At 42.1% G+C, this 27,857-nt stretch overlaps 1 pseudogene; it reads left to right on the top strand.

Moving 5' to 3' along the window:
* Positions 1–6,572: 6,572 nt before the first annotated feature.
* Positions 6,573–9,064, top strand: LOC117098925 (annotated as a pseudogene).
* The last annotated feature ends 18,793 nt before the right edge of the window (positions 9,065–27,857 follow it).

Here is a 27,857-nt window from a genome sequence, read left to right as displayed (position 1 = left end):
AAGGTCCACTGAGACCAGAGGCACTTCTACTCCAACTCTTGTCTAATCGGTGAGGTACAAGGGTATCCTTAATGGAGTTCTCATATGTAAAGAAAGGAACCAGATTCCTGGGCCCTTCTGACTACTCATGATTTCTCCCCAACCTCATCTGAAATGCTTTTGCCTCTGAGTGTTTGCTTATGCTGTTCCTGGTGCCTGGAATACATATTCCTCTTTTCCGCTCACCAAACTTTTGTTTATGCTTAGAAGCATAAATCGAGTCACACCCCTTAAGTGTGAAGCCTTCCTTGGACACTCCCAGCTGAGCTGGTTACATTCTGCTTGGGATTCCCACTTTGCACATTCTTCTGCTTGTCACATGCTATTGTCTTCGTTTTGTTAGTTTGTTTTAGGAGTCTGTTTCCCTCAGGCGGAAAGGAGGACAGACTTCCCATTCCCTTCCAGAGGTCCAAGGGCCAGGTAGATTCTGGTGCTTGTTAGCAGCTCCTTTTTGAAAGAACAAGAATGTATGATGTCTAACCTGTTGACAATGCCAGGATGGTTTTACTTTGTATTATTCATTTTGAGCAAATTTCCAAGGGGGCTTTGAGGGACTGATGGGGAACAACTGGAGGACTCCTGAGATGCAGACTCCTGGAACTTTCCCTGTCCCTGAGTTGTGGTTTAATCGAAAATGTGCACTTAGAAAGATACCTTCCCAAGTCAAACCTGTGTCCCAGGGAAAGGAAGGGCCAGGTGGAGACGGCAGATCTCATCCCCAAAGACATCAAAGGGCCCTTTGGCTCCATGATTGCTCCCTCTTCAGTCCTTCCAAGCCCTGTTGATGTTATAATCCCTGTTATTCAAATTGCACCAGAGGAATCCATGCCAGCCCATTCTGACTTCTTAGTCATTTCACTCATCAGCCCAGGATCCAGGGTTAATCATTCAGCTTCAGGTTTCTTCACTTGTGGATAACAAAGTTGCTAACTTCATAGGATGGTTAGAAGAATTAAATGAGAGGTTATTTATTTATCCATGTATTTATTTACACAATTTAAATGGCAGTATAACTAACATAGACTCAAGGGCATGAATCTTAACTATAAGCGCAATGATTTTTTTTACATACATGTGCAGCTGCTAACCACCAGCCAGATCAAGATAGACAGTTAAATGAGATTTTAAAAGCTGACAGAAGCTTATAAACTGTAAAGTGCTGAAGAAATGTTGGTTTTGAGTATTACCAGGAGGTGGAGCCTCTTTCCCATTAAATTCCTCTCCTATAACTTCTAGGTTTCTAGAAATCATTAGCACCAGTTGCAACACCCTAGCAAATAATTGCTGGTTCCAGGACCTTGATACCCCAGCCATGCAGAGTGGAGACATAGACCCATCCATTGCTGTTAATCTCCACATTATCAGCATGACTTCTCTGAGTCTTGTTAACCCCTGCACCCTCCCCTTCAGGCAGCAGTATGTCCTCACTAAACAGGGCCATTGACAACACAGTTGTGCAATTTCAATTCAGTACAATTTGATTCAAAAAGATGTGCCCTTTATGCTGGCCCTGGACAGAGAAAGGGAGAAGAAATTTTCTCGGCTGGGCCTTCCAAGGGGGCTTGAAGACTGTGAGGCTGTGGCCAGTTTAGTACATACCTGTGAAGTGAAGGCCACAGAGGTTGGAGCTGTGACTAGCACCCTTCTTTCCCATGGGACTCTCTACCAGAGGGTTTCCAGACCCTCTCTCTCCAGTGCTGTCTACTTCCCTGGGCTTTAGCCAGCTTCTCCACTTTACCTGCTAGATTTCTCCCCTGGCTACTCTGTGGCCCTCAGAACTTAGTGATTTGCTAAGAAACCCATCTTTTCTCTTCCACCTGGCTTCTTCCTCCCAGCTTCCCTCTTTCTCCAATCTGGCATCACTAACTCACAATCATCCACTCTAAGCCATATCCGAGGGTCAATTTTACACAGGCTGTGGTTCTTCCTTCTGAACTTTCTCTCTCATTATCTCCACTGTTGCCTTGAAAAGCCCACATTCTGCCAGAGCCTCCTAACTGACTTTCTGCCAAAGCTGGAGTCCATTCCCTCCCTTACTTCCCTAACAAATGTTACCCACCCTTCCAGACCAAGGAAAATGCCTCTGCCTCCCAGAAGTACTCCTCGATTCCTTCAGTTACATGTGATTTACCTTTTCTGGCTGTTGACTACAGCCAGCCTTTCTCATACTTTCTAAGTTTCTCGCTCTATCTCCCTGTCTCTGGTGTTAGTGCAGTATTTGGCCCTGGGCATTGGTAAATGAATGGATGAATACTGCATTTATGGCTAGACAACATAAGTAAAGGCAAAGCCATTGAGCTATTAATCATACTTTCAGGGACCCAAGCCTCTTTTAAAAGGCCAGAATATGCTAATTCAAGTGGAGGCTTTGAGAATCTTCCTTTATCCTCTCCATCCCTGACCCCTGAGCTGAACAGAAAAGGGCAGACACCTGACACCTCACACTACTCAGTGCATGGAAATGTTGAATCTAGAGAAACTTTGTCATAATTACCTACCTACTTGAAAGTACAAACTACGTAATTTGCCTTTAAGTGATCTTAAATTATTATAAATAATGAAGTATGCTCAGAATACTCAAGTACTGGTACATCAAATTGAAAACAATTAAAATTAAGACGGATTTATTAGTATTGTGACTATTATTGATTAAAATGGTAATGATAAATAAGGAGAAATGTTAAGTACAACAGGGAATTGGTAATATTTCTTCAAAGTAATCATTTTGCTGTGACTACCCAATTATTAGTACATTTAATGTGTTATTCAGTGCAATTAATTACCCACTTTGCTTCTGGGAAGGCACTAGGAAAAAATTGCTTTCTGCCTGGAGTGGAAAAGCCACTGCTTCTGGAGTGATGTGTGATGAAGACCACGCTCTTTGCGGATGTGGCTCCTAGCAGTTCTGATAGAAGCTGCACATGCCCTTGGGGAAGAAGGGACAGTCTCACAGTCACTTGCTTTTGTAACCATGGGAGGTGCTGGTAAGCGGGCTGGAGGATGGAGTCAGGAAACCTGGCTTGAGTCTTGGCTGAGTCAACTAGTTGTGTGACCTGAGTTTAGCTGCTGCACCTCCCAATGGTTCATTTTCCTCCTCTGTAGAATGGGAATAATACAACCTGCCTGTGGAGATCTCAATGTAAAGGGGACCTGTCAGCGGTGCAGATGTGCTGGGCTGTAGTGATGACATGTCAAGAGCCTCAGGTCTTCCCCCAGGCTCACTCTGACTTGGAGATTTGCTTCTGGGTCCTGTAAACCACTGCTGGGAGTCAGCTCTGGCAGTGTGCTATAGGTCTGTGACATCTAAATGCAAGGTGAACGTGGAAGGTTGCATACCTGCCCTCTACCCCCACTGTCAGAGACATTTGAACCAGAGCAACTCCATCTTGAACAGGGACTGGGTAAAATAAGGCTGAGACCTCCTGGGCTGCATTCCTAGGAGGTTAGGCATTCTTAGTCACAAGATGAGATAGAAGGTCAGCAGAAGATACAGGTCACAAGACCTTGCTGATAAAGTAGGTTGAGGTAAAGAAGCTGGAAAAACCCACCAAAACGAAGATGGCGATGAAAGTGACCTATGGTCATCCTCACTCCTCATTATACACTAATTACGATGTATTAGCATGCTAAAAGACACTCCCACCAGTGCCATGACAGTTTACAAATGCCATGGCAATGTCAGGAAGTTACCCTATATGGTCTAAAAGGGGGAGAACCCTCAGATCCGGGAATCGCCCACACCTTTCCTGGAAAACTCATGAATAATCCACCCCTTATTTAGCGTATAATCAAGAAATAATGATAAGTATAATCAGTCGAACAGCCCACACCGCTGCTCTGCCTATGGAGTAGCCATTCTTTTATTCCTTTACTTTTTTTAAACTTGCTTTCACTTTGCTTTTTAAACTTGCCCCAGATTTTTTCTTGTGCGAGGTCCAAGAACCCTCTGTTGGGGTCTGGATCAGGACCCCTCTCCAGTAACACCATTCCATCCTACATCCCCGATCCAGGTGATAGTCTCCACTAGCCTTCTCTTCTCTCTTTGCTGGGAAGAATGTTAAATGGGACAAATGATGAGATAATAATTGCTGGACACTTTTACAAAGCTCTTGTCTATTTGTTTTCTTATTGTCTTTACAACCATTTTACTAGGTCAAGGAGGTTTTATTAACCTCATTTTATAAACAAGGACACTAGGGTTTAGACAATAGGGTCTAGAGAGGAAAAGCGACTCTCCCAAGGTCACAGATCTAAGAAGTGGTCGCTTGTGTACTTGAACTTGAACCCTCTGACCCCAGGAACCAGGCTCCCTGCCCCTTTAGCTTTCTTATATTATTGCCACATTTCCTTGTCCTCAGAGTCCTTCAGCTCCCAACTCTCCCCTATGCCAAGGTTCACTGTATTGTTTCATAAAGCTAATTGCTAGTTTTTACATAAAGGCTTTATTTTCTGAGCTCTAAATTGCCCAAATTAGATTTTATTAAGCTCACACGTATGATTTTCCTTGTTTTTATTAAAATTAAGTTCACTCACTTGCCATTTGCAAGGGAGTTTGAAATTAGATTGCTTGGTATCCACGGAAACACAGAGAGAATCTTCTATGTGATCAGACTTTTACCCACAGAATAGAAAAAAAAAAAAGGCAGCTGGTAATTAGGTGCGTAATTCATAGGCAAGCTCCGGAGCTCGGAGGCTAGGATCCTCTGCTTTGTGACTGAGCCATTACGACAGCTCTTCAGGCGCTTCCCCGTGCTGGGGAGGAGCAGGAAGGATGGGGGTGTGGGAGGAGCTGGTGTCAGTCCTAACTCCGTCCCTCCTTCATTCTGTAGTTTTGGGAAAGGCATGTCTCTTATTCTGGGCCTCCGTTTTCCCATCTGTAAAATGTGGAATTAAGGAAGTTAGGCATGGCAAAAAGATTTTATCCCACATTTTACTTCTGATTGCTGGTAGTGAATGGCTGTAACACTGTGATGGGAAGGCTTTTCAGGTCATACCTGAACTCAGCAGAAAATTGCATCTTGATTGACTCACTCATTCAGCAACTACTAATTGAGCAACTGCTGAGTACCAGGGACTCTTCCAGGCACTGGGGAATAGGTGAACAACTTAGAAGAGGCTCAGTTCTCAGGATACAACAACCATAAAAACAGACAGCTAAATAAATTAAATTTAAAAATGATCATAACAGAAGACAAATCAGGAAAGGTGATGCTACCTTAGATTTGTGGGGATCAGCAGGAGGTGATATTTGAGCTAAGACTTGAGAGGACAAGAACAACTCAGTCATGAGGAAATCTGGCTGCAGCCAATGTGTGCATCACAAGGTGGGATGGAACTTGGCATGCACAAGGAACAGAGACAAAGCCAGCGTGGCAGTTGAGGGTGAGATGATCTCAGATGGACTCAGCGTGGGAGACAGTGGCTAGATGGTGATTGATTTGTTATGTCTGCCATTGGCATGGAAGCGGGGAGCCTCACCGGTGTGTGCTCCCTGTTTGTAATCCCTGGACTAAATGATCTCAGTAGTGACATTCCAGGATCGGCAAGGGCCCCTTTCTAGTATAGGGGTGTGGCTTCCAGAAGAAAGCTGTGGTTGTGTTACTTCCAATAGGGTGGGTAGGGAGGGAAGAGTCCCTTGGGAAAGGGGTTGTCATTTGAACTGGGCTTTGAAGGATGCTCATTTCCATACAAAAGGGCGACATGTCCTTCTCCCTGGTACCTATTTTACCCTGAAGAATCTGGGATGCTTCTTCAGCAATTTAGGCAAGGTGTAGCCTGGCATGGGTAAGGAAGACTATGTTGGCCATTAGCCAGGTAACATAGACAGGGCACGTCAGTTTTTTTGAGCCATAGTTCCTTCATCTTTAAAATGAGACAGCAATAAAATTTACCCCTCTGAGTTTTGTGAGAATTAAGTAATAAATTGGCACAAAAACCTTTATGAAATATGATACCAGCATTTTAATATTTATAATTTATATATGAAACAGCTTTAATACAAGATTGACACTATTAAATACTATTAGTAAGATTTAAAACTTTTTGTTATTATTAGGATGACTCTTCATGCTCATCCCTCAGAAGAACTTCATGATTTTTCTTGAGTGTAAATTGTCACAGCTTTTATGGAAAACAATGAACAGTGTGCATCAATGGCCTAAAAAATATTTGTTTCTTTACACCCAGGAATTCTACTTCTTAGAATTTAACAAAAATAAATAAGTGGACTTCTGCTTCTGGCTATGGTTGAGCAGGCTGTAGCAGCCTAATGCTCCTGCTAAGAGCTAGAAACACTGAACAAAATACAAAAGAAAAGTTGTGTGTATTCACACAATGGAATAATATACAGCAATGAAAATGAATTATTGCTACAAGAAAAACATCACGGATGAATCTTACAAACAATGTTGAGCAAAGGAACCAGATGCAAAATCTAGGCCAGGCACGGTGGCTCACACCTGTAAACCCAGCACTTTGGAAGGCCAAGGTGGGAGGATTGCTTGAGCCCCGGAGTTCAAGACCAGCCTGGGTAACATAGTGAGACCCCATCTCATAAAAAAAGCCCCATCTCCACTCCTTCTGGAATCTCCACCTGGCTCAGCCCACCTGCCTCAACTCCTGCCTCCACCACGTCCATCAGAGTGACCCAGAAGTCCTACAAGGTGTCCACCTCTGGCCCCCCGGCCTTCAGCAGCCACTCTTACATGAGTGGGCCCGGTGTCTGCCTCAGCTCCTTGAGTTTCTCCTGAGTGGGCAGCAGCAACCATTGGGGTGGCCTGGGTGGAGGCTATGGTGGGGCCAGTGGCATGGGAGGCATCACTGCTGTCATAGTCAACCAGAGCCTGCTGAGCCTTCTTAACCAGGAGGTAGATCCCAACATGCAGGCCGTGTGCACTGAGGAGAAGGAGCAGATCAAGACCCTCAACAACAAGTTTGCCTCCTTCATCTACAAGGTAAGGTTCCTGGAGCAGCAGAACAAGATGCTGGAGGCCAAGTGGAGCCTCCTGCAGCAGTAGAAGATGACTCAGAGCAACACGGACAACAAATTCGAGAGCTACATCAACAACATTAGGCAGCAGCTAGAGACTCTGGGCCAGGAGAAGCTGAAGCTGGAGGCAGAGCTTGGCAACATGTAGGGGCTGGTGGAGGACTTCAAGAACAAGTAGCAGGATGGGATCAGTAAGCGTACAGAGATGGAGAATGAATTTGTCCTTATCAAGAAGAAGGTTGATGAAGCTTACATGAACAAGGTACAGGTGAGTCTCTCCTGGAAGGGCTGACTGACGAGATCAACTTCCTCAGGCAGCTGTATGAAGAGGAGATCCGGGAGCTGCAGTCCCAGATTTCCAACCTGTCTGTGGTGCTGTCCATGGACAACAGCTGCTCTCTGGACGTGGACAGCATCATCACTGAGATCAAGGTGCAGTATGAGGAGACTGCCAACTACAGCTGGGCTGAGACTGAGAGCATGTACCAGATCAAGTGTGAGGAGCTGCAGACCTTGGCTGGGAAGCACGGGGATGACCTGCGGCGCAGGAAGATTGAGATCTCCGAGATGAACCGGAACATCAGCCGGCTCCAGGCTGAGATTGAGGGCCTCAAAAAGGCCAGAGGGCTTTCCTGGAGGCCGCCATCGCAGATGCCGAGCAGCGCCCTTAAGGATGCCAACGCCAAGTTGTCCGAGCTGGAGGCCGCCCTGCAGCGGGCTAAGCAGGATGTGGCGCTGCAGTTGCGTGAGTACCAGGAGCTAATGAATGTCAAGCTGGCCCTGGACATAGAGATCGCCACCTACAGGAAGCTGCTGGAGGGCAAAGAGAGCCGACTGGAGTCTGGGATGCAGAAAGTGAGTGTCCATATGAAGACCGCCAGTGGCTATGCTGGTGGGCTGAGCACGGCCTATGGCGGCCTCACAAGCTTCGGCCTCAGCTACGGCCTGGGCTCCAGCTTTGGCTCTGGCGCGGGTTCCAGCTGCTTCAGCCGCACCAGCTCCACTGGGGCCATGGTTGTGAAGAAGATGGAGACCAGTGATGGGAAGCCGGAGTTCTAGTCCTCTGACATCCTGCCCAAGTGAACAGCTGCGCCAGCCCCGCCCAGCCTGCCTCTCCTGGCTGCCCCAGAGCCTGGGAGGGAGGCCGCTGTCCAGGGAGCACAGGGTACAGGAGACCCACCTGAGGCTCAGCCCTCGCCTAGCCCACCCGCAGGAGAGTTCACTGCCTGGGGCACCCCCGTTGCCCATGCCTCCAGCTACAAAACAATTCAATTGCTTTTTTTTTTTTGTCCAAAATAAAACCTCAGCTAGCTCTGGGGAAAAAAATCTGCACAATTTTATACTTGAATTTGTATAAAATTCAAATATGTATTTATATGTAGATGACATATAAGATACATTAAAATGTATCAAAAACATAAATATATGATATGAAATATATTAGTAAATATATAAATATAATTTATGTTTGTATTTATACTTTGTAATATAAATGAGCAACCATATAATACATGTTTGCATTTGTAGAAAATTTAATCTATTGATGCTTAATGTTAGCGTAGCATTACTCTGAGGGGAAGTGTAGTGATTGGACGGAGACACAAAAGGGCCTGGGGTTCTGGTAATATTCTGTTTCTTGATCTGAGTGGTAATTCTGTGAGGTATTCACTTTGTGAAAAGTCATTAAACTGTGCTCTTTTGATTTTTGCGCTTTCCCGTGTGTATGGTTCCCTTTGATTTTAAGAAAGTTTGCCTAAATGAAAAAGGAAGTCATTGGGTATGTGGATAAAGATGTTTATTACAGCATCATACATGTGGTGAAAAAGAGAAATTGTGTAACAATTACAATAATGGGAAATATTTAAATAAAATATGGTAATGATACCATCTTTAAAATGATGTTTTCAAGGGACTTTTAACTGTGTGGGAGAATTTTAAAATTACAGGGTTAATTGAATAAAATATTATGAACATTGTGTATGGAATCTGGGCTTGGTGGACTGGGTATGTTGGCTCATGCCTATAATCCCAGCACTTTGGGAGGTCAAGGCCAGTGGATCGCTTGAGCCCAGGAGTTCAAGACACGCCTGGGCAACATGATGAGACCTGTCTACAAAAAATACAAAATTAGCCTGGGGCATGCACCTATAGTCCCAGCTACTTGGGAGGTTGAGGCAGGAAGATTGCTTGAGCCCAGAGATCGAGGCTGCAGTGAGGCATGATGGCGCCACTGTACTTCAGCCTGGGCATCAGAGACCCTGTCTCAAAAACCAACCAACCAACCAACCAACCAAAACAAAAGAATTTGAGCTTGGGGTAACTGGGCTACTTCCTTAGCCCTAGAGACTGGGGGAAATGAGAGAGGCTGGAGTGTGGCATCAACCTCTTCTGATTATAGGCTTCTCCTCACTGCAGCCTCTGCCATGGGGATACAGATAAGTCAACAGAGTCCCCCCAACCCCCGCCAAAGGTATGCTCAGTATCTACTTTTCCTATTGTAAACAAACAAACAACCCACAGTGGACTCAATGGAGCCCGCCAGTGGGATTCCAAAGAAACCTGAAAAACTAGTTCTGGCCATGATGGGAAGCGGGTCAGACATGCTTCATTATGCTCGCCTCCCTTTGCAGTTCAGGCACAACTGACCAGCATTAATATTAAAATAGAGATCTTAAGACCAACAAAACAGACTCTTTGTAGCAATAAGACACCAACTTCTAACCTGACTCTCGTATAAAATCATATGACAGATAGCAGGCCCTTTAAAGTATCAAACTATTTTACCCCAAAATATATTTATTTGACATATGTTGAAAGGGCCCTGCAAAACTGTCTCGTTTGGGGGAAATTTACATTCTGTAGAGATTCTTTTCCCTTTCCAGGACTTTTTCTGATCCTGAAGAGATTAGCTGAGAGTCTAGCACCTGTTAAAGGTGCCATCTATTGCCTCTAAGGGAGGCTGACTTTGAGATTTCATCTATATAATAAGAACCTTGGTCTCCACAACCCCGTATCTTAACCTAGACACTCCTTTCTGTTGATTCCAGATCTTGAGATAATAACCAAATTCTTTCAACCAAATGCCTATCAGAAAATCTTTGAATCTACCATTGACCTGTAAGCCCCTGTTTCGAGTTGTCCCGCCTTTCCAGGTTGAACTAGTGTGTAGTGTACCTCACGTGAACTGACTGATGTCTTATGTCTCCCTAAAATGTGTAAAACAAAATTGTAACCCAATCACCTTGGGCACATGTTCTCAGGACTCCCTGAGACTGTGTCATGGGTCATGGTCCTCACATTTGGCTCAAAATAAATCTCTTCAAATATTTTACAGAGTTTTTTTTTTTTTTTTCATATACTACCTTCAAGGGAAGTGAAGCAGATCCCATTTCCTGACCCTGATCTTCCTTGTTCTCATCTGTCAAAGGGCACCATCATCCTTTATCCACCTCCTTTCATATCTCCACCATCCTGGGAGCCCCACCCTTGGGGCTCTTTCTCCTCAGTCACTTGCCTTTCCTCAGCAGTGCTTGGCTCCATCTGAGTTAGCGGATCTGAATAATTCCCAGCACCCCACTCCCAAGACTTATTATCAGTTCAGATGAAAGTCATGGGCAAGAAGAGAAATATTTTCCTACCTGCACTGTGGTTTACAAACCGCCTGCCCACAAAGTTGTAAGTATTCCATGTTATTATTTGGAATTATACTAGTAATTCTTTCATTCCCTTCTCCACTCTGTCGCCCACCTTACCCCAGGCCAGTCATATTGGACTTAACATAACTGCTCTCTTAATTACAGAAAGACCTGGGAGAGGCTTTGTAATCACGAAGTGTAAGAGCCTGATTGCTTATGCCCCCATGCAAGCCGCCTTCCTCTTCCCTCAAGGATCCGAATGGGGATGAGAGGATGCTTTCCAAATTTTCTAGTATGAGTTTTTACCACTGTTATAATCAGAAAAAAATATTGAATAATGTTCTTTATCTCTATGAGTCATATAATGTTAGTGTGCTGTGCCTGCAGGTCACCTGGGGGCCTTGTCAAAATGCAGGCTCTGGTATGGCTGGGGGCCTGGGGTTCTGCATTTCAAACATCCCAGGGGATGCTGCTGCTGCTGCTGGTGCAGACGGTGCTTTGAAGAGGGTGGGTACAGGCTGTGACCCCTTCCCTGCTATTAACCTCCCTCCCCCCATGTTTCACACATCTTCACAGTTCACTGGACATTTCATGCAATGATTATTAAGTAAGAGGAGTTTCAAGGAGGTTGAAATCTGTACATGTTTGGGCTCAACACACAGCACTGTGGTGGTTACTTCTCTAGAGAACAGGTTCCCAGATTTGGCCTCCTTTACACCCCGAACAGATATAACCATTTGAGCCCGCAGAAAGGGACTTAGAAATCAAGAGGCCTCAGTTATGCCAGTGACTCAGTTTTCCCTCCCCTTATGCAATTGATAGGATTTTGTGTACATTGTTGGTAAAGATGATGATTTTCATGGTCCTACAAAAGGATTGTTATGGAGTTAGGGAGCCCTAAGTCACCAAGTCTTCCCTGGAGGCTGGAGGGTCACTTACTGGGGTGTCATAACAGGGATTTCAACATCAAAGGAGAATGTGGCTAAAAGACCTAGAATATCCTCAGTATTATGAGTCAAAGATAGTTTTGCTTTCCAGTTCTATTACTAATCAAAAGATCATATTATGTCTTCTTGGAGAGATAAATAGGAAAATACTGAAGCTACATTAGTGAACTATTTGTTTTATTATTTGAGATCATAGAATCAAGCAGTGCTAGGGTGGAAATGACACTTAAAGGCCTTTAGTTCTGCCTGCTTGTAGGAGATGCTCTGTAGAGTTTTGGTGCCGTGGTCAGAGAAGCCTCCCAAACTCAAAGGAGTCCTCCTGAGAGATGATTGTGGTAATCTGGTCTCCAAACAAAACTTCATTGACAGGAATAAGTTGCCTCCCAGGAATAAGTTGCCTCCCTGGAATAAGTTGCCTCCCCTGCCATTAGGTAGGTCTGACTGTTTGGAATTCTCTCAGGTAACTAGAAATCTGACTCCCTGTGATCTTCTCCCAATGTCCCAAGGTTTAAACCAGGTGTTTCCAAACGTCCCTGCTGACAAATATCACCTAGGATGCTTACTTAGAATCCAGCCCAACTCCAACTTAAACAAACAGATGCACATGTCCCTCCTGGATATTTTGATTCAGTGGGGCTGAGATGGGGTTGGATTTTTGTTTTAATAGCCGTGCTTACTCCCTTCAGGCATATGGGCATATGGAATCAGTGAAGAAGGCATTTAGATACAAAGGCTCATTCCTTTGACTCCAGAGAAAAATCCATTATTGAAAGTGGCAGATACAGGCTGGCTGACTTCTTTATTTCATATTTACCATATGAGCTGCTAGGTCGTATTTTTTTCAACTGAACATAAATGTGAGATACACACACACACACACACACGTTTTAAAATGCCCCTGTCCTTATGATTGTGAGAAAGATAAGTGAAGCTGTTTTAAGGTAGCTACAACTAAACAAAGGATAGAGGAAGAAAATATTAAACTATAAAAAACCTCATAAATATAGTTGTGATTAACAGCAGCAAAATTGAAGTCAATGTCCAATACTGAGGTTGGTGGACTGACTTTCATTTTAAATGTTTGCCCAAACTAGGAAGAACTACAATGATACTCATATATCCTTCAATCCAATACTCTTCCTCCTAGAATTTTAGAGTAAGTAAATCATTCAATAGAAAATAAAGGCCTATTCACAAAGATCCTCATAGAGGCATTATTTATAACTTTGCTAAAACTATGAAAAAATTCAATATCCAATAATAGCCTGTTAAATAAACTGAGGTATAACTATGGAATGAAATATGCAGCTACTAAAATTATTTTTAAAATCTCTGTCAATTGGAAAAAATGCTTATAACATTCAATGTAGTGTTGCAGAAAAGAAATTAATCCATTTATAGTTTTTTTGGTATCTGGCTGAGAGATGAGAACAAGGAAAAGGTACACTTTTGTTAAACAATTATTTGCCTAATAAAATATATATTTAAAATAATACCATTAATACAATATTATTTACACAAAGCCAATAGAAAATTTTATTTAGAGGAAGTAGAGGATTAGGCCTTTGATAAATATCCATTGAAATCAAGGTCTCCCTCTTTCACAGGACCCTAACTAAGGTCTTTCAGGTGTGGAGGGAAGGCTCTTAGGGTCAGCTGGTTCAACCTCCTAAGCATTGTAAGGATGTTATTTTATCAACCTTGACATTTGATACCCTTGGGCTTCTTTGACATCCATTACTGGTAAGCAAGCTGGGAAGTTTTCCTCAAAGCTCACCGCTACCTTTGGGAGAGATCCAGTGTGGCGGGTGGTGGGTAGAGGCAGATGGTCAAAAGCGCAACTAGGAAAGCCAGACTTCCCATCCCAAATTTTGTTTGTTCAGACCAGAATTCTTTTGTTCAGAGCAGATTGGCACCAACTTCTCAAAATTTGCATCGGAGAACAAAGATTCATGTTTGAGTAAAAACAGTGAGAATAGCACAGCTTGCTTCTTAAAGGCTCCTCCTGCCCCGACTCCCACCCACTCAAATTCTCTATTTCTGATCTTTCAGGGGCAGGGAAACCCAGGAGTCTGATTAGGAACAATTTCCTGGACTAGAGGCAAAAGCCTCTGAGTCAGGGCCTCCTGAAAAAAGGAATTGGCTCCAGGGGGAGACTTTGAGAGAGCTGGTCTGGGGGCTGCTACAGGGGCATTAGGGACATTTCTGGGTTAGGGTAAATGTTCCTGAGCATCAAATTTACCAGGTTAGAATCTGGATAAATGGGATATTACTAATTATTTTGGCATGAGCTGGATTTATGTATAAAGAACAGATGTTTCACAGTCAGAAAGCCCACACTCAATCTTGGCTCTGCCTATTACTAGCTATGGGATTTGGGTCAATCACATTCCTTTTCTGGACCTTAGTTTCCTTACTTATGAAATGGGATAACAATTTGTCTGTACAACTCACAGGGATGTTGTAAAAATCATTTAAATACTAGATTGGAAGTATTTGATAACTTCAAAAGATTGTGTATGCTAGTTATTTTAATAATACTCGAAATAGTGATATTGCAATTTTGAATTTTATTTTAGGGTCTTAAGTATTGATTCCTATAGGCTTGTAATTATTTAAGGAATGACGAATAGATTGCCATGTATTGAGGTTGTATTACAAGTTAAATTCTTTTTCCATCTAGGCTACAGGAGGGTTGGGTGGTGGGGGGTGGTCAGTGGAGGGATGGTAAGCCAGGCAAAGTATGTAAGGAAGACATGCCTTCAGAAAGCCTGCCCAGACACCTCAGACCTTGTTTGTTTTATATCATTGACTTGTCTGTAAAGAGGAAGTGTGCATGCCAACATCCTAAAAGATAGGAGAGAATCTTGAAGTCTTTTGCGAGAATGATGAATCAGAGGTGCCTGGGATGGAATCAATATATCATAATTAACTGTTGCCTTCCTTACTGACAGTAAGCTAGAAGATTTTAATTTTTTTACTACTACACACAATACTGTGATGAAATTCTTGTATACATGTACAAGATGTTGTGTGGGGCACACAAACAAGTATTTCTTTTGGAAAAAGTCCTAGAAGTAGAAGGGTCATGTCAATTGATATGTGCATTTTAAAATTTGATGGGCGTTTTCAAGTGGCCTTCACTGGTTAGCTTCACGAGTTTACACACAAAATGGGCCTTGAGAACGTCTCTTTCTTCACATTTTCACCAACACTTGACATCTATCTTTTTACTGTTTACCAAATAATTATCTTTTCTCTTACTAATTGTGATATGCAGCTTTACATGCTTGTTGTGTATATATTTTCTGTGTGTTGTCTATTTATTTCCTTTTCCATTTTTCTGAGGATTTGTCTTTTTCCTCTGTTAGAAACTTTTTTTTTTTTTTTTTTTTTTTGAGATGGAGTCTCTCTCCGTCTCCCAGGTTGGAGTGCAGTGGCACGATCTCGGCTTACTGCAACCTTCACTGCCTGGGTTCCAGCGACTGTCCCACCTCAGCCTCCAGAGTAGCTGGGATTACAGGCACCTGCCACCATGCCCGGCTAATTTTTGTAGTTTTTGAGTAGAGACGGGGTTTCACCATCTTGGCCAGACTGGTCTTGAACTCCTGACTTCGTGGTCTACCCGCCTTGGCCTCCCAAAGTGCTGGGATTACAGGCGTGAGCCACTGCGCCTGGCCTAGAAACTCTTTATATGCCCCATATATTAATCATTTACCTGTTAAGTATGTTGCAAGTATTGTTTCCCAGACTTTTAAACTTGCCTTATGGTGTATTTTAACTCAAAGAATTTTACAATTTTTATGAGGTTAAATTTGGGAAACCAACCTTCCTTTTTTCCTTCCTTCCTTCCTTCCTTTCTCTCTCTCTCTTTCTTTTTCTGTCTTTCTTTCTCTTTCTCTCTTTTTCCCTCCCTCCCTCCTTCTCTCCCGCTCTCCCTCCTCTCCTTCCTTCCTTCCTTCCTTCCTTCTTTCCTTCTTTCCTTTCCTTCTTTCCTTCCTTCCTTCCTTCCTTCCTTCTTTCCTTCCTTCCTTTCCTTCCTTCCTCCCGCCCTCCCTCCCTCTCTCCCTCTGTCCCTCTCTCCCTCCCTCCTCTCTCTCTCTCTCTTTCTCTCTTTCTTTCTCTCTCTCTCTCTTTGTTTCTTCTTTCTTTTTGACAGAGTCTTGCTCTGTTGCCCAGGCTAGAGTGCAGTGGCACGATCTCAACTCACTGCAACCTCCACCTCCCAGGTGCAAGCAATTCTCCTGCCTCAGCCTCCCAATTAGCTGGGACTACAGACACGCACCACCATGCCCAGCTGATTTCTGTATTTTTAATGTAGTCAGGGTTTCCCCATGTTGGCCAAGCTCGTCTCAAACTCCTGACCTCAAGTGATCCTCCCACCTTGGCCTCCCAAAGTGCTGGGATTACAGGCAGGGACCACTGTGCCTGGCTGGGAAACATTTATTTTACAGTTCCTGGATTTTGTCTCTTGCTTAGGAAGACCTTGCCACCCTAAGTTAAAAAAAATTTACCAGTTTTCTTCACTGATGTTTCTCTAATATTTTTATGTTTTTGCTCTTTAATTCATCTAAAAGTTGTTTCCTGGGGATGGATGGTGTGAATTAGGAATCTAATACAATTTCTTCCCAAATGAATAGCTATTCGGTTAACTTCCACTTGTGAATTTGTCTATTGTTTCTCCATTAATTTCAACTACCATCTTTATTGTATACTTAATTTTCATATATACTTGAGTTGGTTTCTAGGTTTTTAATTCTGTTCCATTGATCAGTTTATCAATGTCTGTACCAATAATAGACCATTTTAATTACGATAGCATACAATGTGCTTTGACACCTTGTAGGATCTGGTAGGATAAGACCCGAATTAAAAATGCTATTGAATTTAGATCAAAATTGCATTGATGGATATATGTGGAAAAAATCAGTATATTTTCAATATTAAGTCTTGAAATTCCCAACCAGGAATATGGTTTATTACTTCATGTATTTAGGTTCACATCATTAAGTACGTTTTTTAGTTATCTTTAAATAGATCTTGTACATTTTAAAAATTATGTTTATTTTCTAGATTTTTTTGTTGTAAATGGAATCCTTTAAAAATTATTATTAGATTAATTAGTACCAGCATATAGGAAGCCTATTGAATGAATTGTATTGATGTATTTACCCACAGTTTTTTGAACTTTTTTGTTGTAATAGCTTTCAGTTGCTTCTCCTGAATTTTTTTTTTTTTTTTTTTTTTTTTTTTAGGCGGAATCTCGCTCTGTTGCTCAGGCTGGAGTGCAGTGGCATAATCTCGGTTCACTGCAAGCTCCGCCTCCTGGGTTCACGCCATTCTCCTGCCTCAGTCTCCCCAGTAGCTGGGACTACAGGCGCCCGCCATCACGCCCGGCTAATTTTTTGTATTTTTAGTAGAGACAGGGTTTCACCGTGTTAGCTGGGATGGTCTAGATCTCCTGACCTCATGATCCATCCGCCTCGCCCTCCCAAAGTGCTGGGATTACAGTCCTGAGCCACCGTGCCCGGCTTGAATTTTTTTTAAGTGGGCAATCATCTGCACAGAGTAAAAGTTTTTTTTTTTTCTTTCCAATCTTTATATCTCTAATTTTCTTATCTTTTGATCCCCCAGAACACTAATGACTGGTACCTATGACAGCAATCAATTCTGTCCTGCACTTATCTTTAGTGGGAATGCTTCTAAGAATTCCCAATTAAGTATTTAATCACTGAGGGTTTCTGATAACCATTTTTTATGTTGAGGAACTTGCATTCTATTTCTGACTTACTGAGATTCTAAGAAATTAATTCTGAATGTTGAACTTTATTGAATGCTTTTTGTATTTATTGAGGTAATTAATGTTCCTTAATCTCTGTGCTGAATTGCAGGATGAATTTCTCTAATGTTGAAATGCCTTTTGTCCCTGGGGTAAGCTCTCCTTGGAAAAAAATGTATTCTTTAATATACTCTTGAATTTTATTTGCTAATATTTATAATTTAGGATGTTTGCCTCTGTGTTTGCAAGTGACAATTGGCCACCACTCCCTGATGATTCTTACTCTCTTTGTTCTCATCTCTAATGTCATGTCATTGTTAACTATAATCTATGGCCACCTTAGGCATCTTACTCTTCCCCAAACATGTCAAGCTTTGTCACACTTCAAAGCCAATACGTTTACTATATCCTTTGCCTGGAATTCCTTCCCTAGGTGTTTGTGTGACTGGATGCTTATTAATACGCAGGCATCTGAATTTATCGCCACCTTATCTAAACTAGCCACCTGCTGTCATTCTCTGCTCCTTTGGCCTGCTTTATGTCCTCTGTGGTACTGTTTCTATCAGAAAGTATGTTACTGACCAATTTGTTTCCTTGTTATTATCTGTTTTTTCCTAGTAAGCTGTCACTCCATGCTCAGGGGAGTTGTCTGCCTGGACACTGCTGCATGTAGATCACAAAGTAGATGCTCAGGAAATATGTATTAATACATGCTTTCCCCCACCCCCAGATAAGGTGCATGGAAGACAAAATTTCTCAGTTGCTTTAGGTTTGAAAAATGTTTTTTTTTTTTTTTGTCTCCTTCATTGTATGCTAGCTGATTGGCATAGAATTCCAATATATAAGTAGCAGTCTCTGCATATATAAAATGGAGATAATAAAGGCACCTGTCTCATGGAGATTTTAAGGGCGTTAAATGTGAAATGTATATAAAGCACTTATTGGTATGCCAGGCATGTAGTTAGAATTCAGTAAATGTTGCTGTTACTGTTATTGACCACTCCCTCACGAAACATCTGAAGGGCCTCCCTATGTCTCAGTTTCTCCCCATTCTAAAATGTGGTCAGCAATCCCGGCTCCCTTATTCCACAGAGTGCTGTAAGGATTTAACATAAGCATGGCATTTGGAAATGATAGAGTGTTATGTGAACACTGTGACTGTTTTCCGCCGTACCCAAGAGAGAGCCTCACTAAAGGAACCTGGGAGGCAGCGCACACAGTGAGCAGGGAAAAACTCGGAGCTGGACAGCCCTGGGCTCAAATCCTGACTTGACTATTGACCAGCTGTGTGACTCTGAGCAAACTTTAAGCCCCTTTGATCCTCATATTGGTTGTTATTGCTACTCACCTCTGTAAAATAGGGAATCATGCCCATTTCACAGGGTTACTGTGGGAATTAAATGAAAGCGAACGTGTAAAAAACTCAGTTTAGCACTTTTCACAAGAGTGGGCTTAATGATCATTTAATAAATATCTATTAATGTTATATTTGTCTATGAAGTGAATTGGCAAGCCATGATTTAGAGCATTCTCTTTCCAATTTTCCATCATCAAAATAATCACACTTCACACATCTTCACTGGCAGATTTCACAGTTAGTGGATTCAGGAAAAGTTATTTATTTGAATAACAAATTCTTCGCCCAACTCTCCAACCTGCACATTCAAGTGGGGGTTGTTAGAGATCTGTGTGCAGATCTCTGTGTGCAGATTGCAGGAGGCAGTGACAGTGGTCGTAGAGTTAATGCAGAAGATCCTCACTGTGTGCCATTCGCTGTGCCAAGAGCTTTACAAACTCGCCCTCATTCATTCTCGTCTTACAGATGAGAAAGCAGAGGCCCAGAGAGGATAGATAACTTGCCCAAGGCCACATAGCTAATCAGAGGCAGAGGCTAGAGCTGAGCAAGCAGCTAGACTTCAGAATCTGTGTTCTGTGTTAGAATGGAGCAGAGGCATGTGGGTACAGCAGCTTTCTTCTCAGCAACTTGCAGCATGTCTGCGAGAGGAAGCAAGGGGTCTCGACATCCTCCCCACAGCAAAGGGAGAGCTCTCAGCCCCCAATCTGTCACTTTTCTTGGGTACAGGTTATTTGCTCAGAGATTGTGCTTGACAAATTCTTTTACAAATGAATGAATAATCAACGAAGAAGTGCATCAACAAATGTAGTCTTCTTCTGAAGACCCCTGTAAATAAGCCTACCAGAATATGCTGGAAAGGTCACAAAGACAAACTTTGGATTCACTTTTAGACCAAACCGTGGGTAATGCTCAATCTTAGCATCTATTCTTGGCATATGCAGTAAATCCTCACTTAATGTCATTGATAGGTTCTTTGGAAACTTCAACTTTAAGCAAGATGATGTACAGTGTGATAGAACCAATTTTACCATAGGCTAATTGATATAAACAAGAGTTAAATTCCTACAGCACACAGTATGTCATTTTGCTTAAAGTCACTGTTTCCAAGAACCTATAGACGACATTAAGAGAAGACTTAGCTGTGTTTTCTTCTATTAATTATATTTGTGTATGTGGCAGTCTGGCTAGCTGCTCACCAAACTTAGAGCTGTGTTTCCCAGCCTTTTTTAAAGTAAGGTGTGCCATGAAACGGATTCTTTCCAGGGAATATGAGAGGAATTGATAAATGTCACTTTCTAGCTGTGGTGGTTAAGAAGTAAGGGTGTGTCTTCTGTCTTCTTTCATTTTCCTCATCTGCTGACAGAATGAAGAGGACCCTGAAGCCCTAGGAGACAAGAACAGAACCACAAGATGGAAAGAGTTTGGGTCCCCAGAAGGTGGCCCACCAACCGTCAATATCTGTGTTGGATGTTCACCTGAATGAAAAATCTTTTATTGTATTGAACCACTGGAGTTTGGGAATTTGTTATAGCTGCTAGCATTACCTTATAGCTGCTAGCATTGCCTTGTTCATTTTGTTGTTGGTAAACTAGTAAAACTATAACTAATAAATAGCAGGAACATAAGAAGGATGCCTCAGAAACTCCCTCTTCCTCTCTACTAAAGGTACAGGAATGGTTGTTGTAGTTTAAAAGGCAGTTTTACATAGTCATTGAACCCTTATAACTTGGCGTATTTACTGTTATATGGAGAAGATTGGAATTCAGTTAAGTGGCTTCTCCAAGGTCACTCAACTGGCAATTAAGAGGGAGAATGCAGACTCCAACCAAGGCTTGTCTGGTCTTGCAACCTCTACTACTTCTGTCACGGCACAGTAATAAATGTGAAATTCGATGGGGATAAGTTCCCTTTCTGTCAATATCATGTCCAAGAGGTTTGGATATGTCCTTCTCCTTCCTTCTTTTCACCTTTGTCTCTGCCAGAGTTTCTTTAGGATGCAGTGCCCAAGGCTTGTGATTAAAAACAGCTGCAGAAGCAGGAGCAAAACATTACCTTAAAAATAAGTAGCACCTCAGAACACAATGTGCATGGACTTCTGGGAGGTGGACAGAGTTGGTGGGGTGTTTGACATAGAGCTGCCATAGGCAAAGCTTTGGTTCTCCACAACAGACATCTCTTTCTGTGGTTGGCTATTGCTGGGAGCCTCAATGAACTTGGTCTCAGAATCCAGGGCAAAAAAAATGGACTCGCTCTTCTGCTAAGGAATGAGAAGCCTTCCTTTAAGAGTTCATTATCCAATTGGTTCAAACATATTTAATAAAACGGAAAAACTCTCATCAAAAATATTAGGTAAAAAAAAGATGCAAAATAGCTGAATCAAAATTTAATTAATATTTTTATACACACACACAGTTGGCAAAAAGATTGCAAGAATACACCTCAGTGTTAACAGGAGGTATTTCTGTATGATGAGCACAGGGTTGAAATTTATTTACGTTTAAATTCTTTTCTGTCATTTTTAATTTTTGTAAAATAAACACATACTACTTTTGGATGAATAAAAACATGTTAAGAAAAAAGTAGAGTTTACTGAATTAATTAATTTTTAAAATAGATTTGCTCTTTTCTTTTTTTTTTTTTTTTGTATCTTTTTTTTTTTTTTTTCTTAATTAATTTAATTTATTTATTTTTTATATACTTTAAGTTCTAGGGTACATGTGCATGACGTTTATATCATGTATAACTCCCCAATGCAATCCCATCCCTCCCTCCTCCCCCCCTCCCCATGATAGGCCCCAGTGTGTGATGTTCCCCTTCCCGAGTCCAAGTGATCTCATTGTTCAGTTCCCACCTATGAGTGAGAACATGCGGTGTTTGGTTTTCTCTTCTTGTGATAGTTTGCTAAGAATGATGGTTCCAGCTGCATCCATGTCCCTACAAAGGACGCAAACTCATCCTTTTTGATGGATGCTGCATAGTATCCATGGTGTATATGTGCCACATTTTCTTAATCCAGTCTGTCACAGATGGACATTTGGGTTGATTCCAAGTCTTTGCTATTGTGAATAGTGCCGCAATAAACATACGTGTGCATGTGTCTTTGTAGTAGAGTAATTTATAATCCTTTGGGTATATACCCAGTAGTGGGATGGCTGGGTCATATGGTACATCTAGTTCTAGATCCTTGAGGAATCGCCATACTGTTTTCCATAATGGTTGAACTAGTTTACAATCCCACCAACAGTGTAAAAGTGTTCCTATTTCTCCACATCCTCTCCAACACCTGTTGTTTCCTGACTTCTTAATGATTGCCATTCTAACTGGTGTGAGATGGTATCTCATTGTGGTTTTGATTTGCATTTCTCTGATGGCGAGTGATGATGAGCATTTTTTCATGTGTCTGTTGGCTGTATGATGTCTTCTTTTGAGAAATGTCTGTTCATATCCTTTGCCCACTTTTTGATGGGGTTGTTTGTTTTTTTCTTGTATATTTGTTTGAGTTCTTTGTAGATTCTGGATATTAGCCCTTTGTCAGATGAGTAGGTTGCAAAATTTTCTCCCATTCTGTAGGTTGCCTGTTCACTCTGATGGTAGTTTCTTTGGCTGTGCAAAAGCTCTTTAGTTTAATTAGATCCATTTGTCAATTTTGGCTTTTGCTGCCGTTGCTTTTGGTGTTTTAGACATGAAGTCCTTGCCCATGCCTATGTCCTGAATGGTACTACCTAGATTTTCTTCTAGGGTTTTTATGGTATTAGGTCTAACATTTAAGTCTCTAATCCATCTTGAATTAATTTTCGTATAAGGGGTAAGGAAAGGATCCAGTTTCAGCTTTCTACTTATGGCTAGCCAATTTTCCCAGCACCATTTATTAAATAGGGAATCCTTTCCCCATTTCTTGTTTCTCTCAGGTTTGTCAAAGATCAGATGGCTGTAGATGTGTGGTATTATTTCTGAGGACTCTGTTCTGTTCCATTGGTCTATATCTCTGTTGTGGTACCAGTACCATGCTGTTTTGGTTACTGTAGCCTTGTAGTATAGTTTGAAGTCAGGTAGCGTGACGCCTCCAGCTTTGTCCTTTTGACTTAGGATTGTCTTGGCAATGCGGGCTCTTTTTTGGTTCCATATGAACTTTAAAGCCGTTTTTTCCAATTCTGTGAGAAGTCATTGGTAGCTTGATGGGGATGGCATTGAATCTATAAATCACCTTGGGCAGTATGGCCATTTTCACGATATTGATTCTTCCTATCCATGAGCATGGTATGTTCTTCCATTTGTTTGTGTCCTCTTGATTTCACTGAGCAGTGGTTTGTAGTTCTCCTTGAAGAGGTCCTTTACATCCCTTGTAAGTTGGATTCCTAGGTATTTTATTCTCTTTGAAGCAATTGTGAATGGAAGTTCATTCCTGATTTGGCTCTCTGCTTGTCTGTTACTGGTGTATAAGAATGCTTGTGATTTTTGCACATTAATTTTGTATCCTGAGACTTTGCTGAAGTTGCTTATCAGCTTAAGGAGATTTTGGGCTGAGACAATGGGGTTTTCTAAATATACAATCATGTCATCTGCAAACAGGACAATTTGACTTCTTCTTTTCCTAACTGGATACCCTTGATTTCTTTCTCTTGCCTGATTGCCCTAGCCAGAACTTCCAACACGTGTTGAATAGGAGTGGTGAGAGAGGGCATCCCTGTCTTGTGCCAGTTTTCAAAGGGAATTTTTCCAGTTTTTGCCCATTCAGTATGATATTAGCTGTGGGTTTGTCATAAATAGCTCTTATTATTTTGAGGTACGTTCCATCAATACCGAATTTATTGAGCGTTTTTAGCATAAAGGGCTGTTGAATTTTGTCAAAAGCCTTTTCTGCATCTATTGAGATAATCATGTGTTCTTGTCTTTGGTTCTGTTTATATGCTGGATTACGTTTATTGATTTGCGAATGTTGAACCAGCCTTGCATCCCAGGGATGAAGCCCACTTGATCATGGTGGATAAGCTTTTTGATGTGCTGCTGAATCCGGTTTGCCAGTATTTTATTGAGGATTTTTGCATCGATGTTCATCAGGGATATTGGTCTAAAATTCTCTTTTTTTGTTGTGTCTCTGCCAGGCTTTGGTATCAGGATGATGTTGGCCTCATAAAGAGTTGGGAGGATTCCCTCTTTTTCTATTGATTGAAATAGTTTCAGAAGGAATGGTACCAGCTCCCCTTGTACCTCTGGTAGAATTCAGCTGTGAATCCATCTGGTCCTGGACTTTTTTTGGTGGGTAGGCTATTAATTGTTGCCTCAATTTCAGAGCCTGCTATTGGTCTATTCAGGGATTCAACTTCTTCCTGGTTTAGTCTTGGAGAGTGTAAGTGTCCAGGAAATTATCCATTTCTTCTAGATTTTCTAGTTGATTTGCGTAGAGGCATTTATAGTATTCTCTGATGGTTGTTTGTATTTCTGTGGGGTCGGTGGTGATATCCCCTTTATCATTTTTTATTGCGACTATTTGATTCCTCTCTCTTTTCTTCTTTATTAGTCTTGCTAGCGGTCTGTCAATTTTGTTGATCTTTTCAAAAACCAACTCCTGGATTCATTGATTTTTTGGAGGGTTTTTTGTGTCTCTATCTCCTTCAGTTCTGCTCTGATCTTAGTTATTTCTTGCCTTCTGCTAGCTTTTGAATGTGTTTGCTCTTGCCTCTCTAGTTCTTTTAATTGTGATGTTAGAGTGTCAATTTTAGATCTTTCCTGCTTTCTCTTGTGGGCATTTAGTGCTATAAATTTCCCTCTACACACTGCTTTAAATGTGTCCCAGAGATTCTGGTATGTTGTATCTTTGTTCTCATTGGTTTCAAAGAACATCTTTATTTCTGCTTTCATTTCGTTATGTACCCAGTAGTCATTCAGGAGCAGGTTGTTCAGTTTCCATGTAGTTGAGCGGTTTTGATTGAGTTTCTTAGTCCTGAGTTCTAGTTTGATTGCACTGTGGTCTGAGAGACAGTTTGTTATAATTTCTGTTCTTGTACATTTGCTGAGGAGTGCTTTACTTCCAATTATGTGGTCAATTTTGGAATAAGTGCGATGTGGTGCTGAGAAGAATGTATATTCTGTTGATTTGGGGTGGAGAGTTCTATAGATGTCTATTAGGTCCGCTTGGTGCAGAGATGAGTTCAATTCCTGGATATCCTTGTTAACTTTCTGTCTCGTTGATCTGTCTAATGTTGACAGTGGAGTGTTGAAGTCTCCCATTATTATTGTATGGGAGTCTAAGTCTCTTTGTAGGTCTCTAAGGACTTGCTTTATGAATCTGGGTGCTCCTGTATTGGGTGCATATATATTTAGGAGAGTTAGCTCTTCCTGTTGAATTGATCCCTTTACCATTATGTAATGGCCTTCTTTGTCTCTTTTGATCTTTGATGGTTTAAAGTCTGTTTTATCAGAGACTAGGATTGCAACCCCTGCTTTTTTTTGTTCTCCATTTGCTTGGTAGATCTTCCTCCATCCCTTTATTTTGAGCCTATGTATGTCTCTGCATGTGAGATGGTCTCCTGAATACAGCAGACTGATGGGTCTTGACTCTTTATCCAGTTTGCCAGTCTGTGTCTTTTAATTGGAGCATTTAGTCCATTACATTTAAGGTTAATATTGTTATGTGTGAACTTGATCCTGTCATTATGATATTAACTGGTTATTTTGCTCGTTAGTTGATGCAGTTTCTTCTTAGCCTCGATGGTCTTTACATTTTGGCATGTTTTTGCAATGGCTGGTACCGTTTGTTCCTTTCCATGTTTAGGGCTTCCTTCAGGGTCTCTTGTAAGGCAGGCCTGGTGGTGACAAAATCTCTAAGCATTTGCTTATCTGTAAAGGATTTTATTTCTCCTTCACTGATGAAGCTTAGTTTGGCTGGATATGAAATTCTGGGTTGAAAATTCTTTTCTTTAAGAACGTTGAATATTGGCCCCCACTCTCTTCTGGCTTGTAGAGTTTCTGCCGAGAGTCTGCTGTTAGTCTGATGGGCTTCCCTTTGTGGGTAACCCGACCTTTCTCTCTGGCTGCCCTTAAGATTTTTTCCTTCATTTCAACTTTGGTGAATCTGGCAATTATGTGTCTTGGAGTTGCTCTTCTCGAGGAGTATCTTTGTGGCGTTCTCTGTATTATTTCCTGAATTGAATGTTGGCCTGCCCTACTAGGTTGGGGAAGTTCTCCTGGATGATATCCTGAAGAGTGTTTTCCAACTTGGTTCCATTTTCCCCCTCACTTTCAGGCACCCCAATCAGACGTAGATTTGGTCTTTTTACATAATCCCATACTTCTTGCAGGCTTTGTTCATTTCTTTTTCTTCTTTTTTCTTTTGGTTTCTCTTCTCGCTTCATTTCATTCATTTGATCCTCAATCGCTGATACTCTTTCTTCCAGTTGATCGAGTCGGTTACTGAAGCTTGTGCATTGTCACGTATTTCTCGTGTCATGGTTTTCATCTCTGTCATTTCGTTTATGATCTTCTCTGCATTAATTAGTCTAGCTGTCAATTCTTCCACTTTTTTTTCAAGATTTTTAGTTTCTTTGCGCTGGGTACGTAATTCCTCCTTTAGCTCTGAGAGGTTTGATGGACTGAAGCCTTCTTCTCTCATCTCGTCAAAGTCATTCTCTGACCAGCTTTGATCCGTTGCTGGCGATGGGCTGCGCTCCTTTGCAGGGAGATGCTGCTTATTTTTTGAATTTCCAGCTTTTCTGCCCTGCTTCTCCCCATCTTTGTGGTTTTATCTGTCTCTGGTTTTGATGATGGTGACGTACTGATGGGTTTTGGTATAGGTGTCCTTCCTGTTTGATAGTTTTCCGTCTGACAGTCAGAAGGACTGTCGTTGGTCTGTTGGAGATTGCTTGAGGTCCACTCCAGACCCTGTTTGCCTGGGTATCAGCAGCAGAGTTGCCGAAGATAGAATATGCTGAACAGCGAGTGTACCTGTCTGATTCTTTCTTTGGAAGTTTCCTCTCAGGGGTGACTCCACCCTGTGAGGTGTGGGGTGTCAGACTGCCCCTAGTGGGGGATGTCTCCCAGCTAGGCTACTCAGGGTCAGGGACCCACCTGAGCAGGCAGTCTGTCCGTTCTCAGATCTCAACCTCCACGTTAGGAGATCCACGGCTCTCCCCAAAGCTGTCAGACAGAGTCGTTCGCGTCTGCCACGGCCCCGCTCTTTCCCCTAATGGACTGCAGCTGTGCGCTGTCCGCAGAGGTAGAGTCTAGAGACAGGCAGGCTTCCTTGAGCTGCTGTGAGCTCCACCCAGTTCGAGCTTCCCAGCGGCTTTGTTTACCTACTTAAGCCTCAGCAATGGCGGCGCCCCTCCCCCAGCCTCGCTGCTGCCTTGCGGATAGATCGCCGCAGACGGCTGTGTTAGCAGTGAGGGAGGCTCCGTGGGCGTGGGACCCTCCCGGCCAGGTGTGGGATATATTCTCCTGGTGTGCCTGTTTCCTTAAAGCGCAGTATTGGGGTGGGAGTTACCCGATTTTCCAGGTTTGTGTGTCTCAGTTCCCCTGGCTAGGAAAAAGGATTCCTTTCCCCCTTGCGCTTCCAGGTGAGGCGATGCCTCGCCCTGCTTCAGCTCTCGCTGGTCAGGCTGCAGCAGCTGACCAGCACCGATTGTCCGGCACTCCCTAGCGAGATGACCCCAGTACCTCAGTTGAAAATGCAGAAATCACCGGTCTTCTGTGTCGCTCGCGCTGGGAGTTGAAGACTGGAGCTGTTCCTATTCGGCCATCTTGCTCCGCCCTTTGCTCGTTTTCAAATTATAGCTTTATCAAGAGATACAAAACTTAAGGAGCTCAGAGGTTCTGTAACAAATATAAATTTATATTTAGTTATAAATTATATAATGTGTATGAGACTAAAATTTAAAGCTACATACAGGTTTTATTCATATAATATTCAATTTCAAACTTTTAGATTTATTCTGAATTGCCTAATCCACTACATAGAGTTCAGATAACATACAAATTTTCATTTTGTTTTTGATATTTTGGTTTGATTTATTTTTCCTAAAAAAATGACACAAGCAAATAAACTACAAATGCGAACCTATGTAGCTAAAATTAAAAAGCAAACTAGATGACAAAACATGTATGTAAATTTGACAGA

The sequence above is a fragment of the Trachypithecus francoisi genome, unplaced genomic scaffold, assembly GCF_009764315.1.
Source record: "Trachypithecus francoisi isolate TF-2019V2 unplaced genomic scaffold, Tfra_2.0 Lachesis_group16, whole genome shotgun sequence".
In the NCBI taxonomy this organism is placed as follows: domain Eukaryota; kingdom Metazoa; phylum Chordata; class Mammalia; order Primates; family Cercopithecidae; genus Trachypithecus; species Trachypithecus francoisi.
This window is presented reverse-complemented; position numbering and strand designations above follow the sequence as displayed.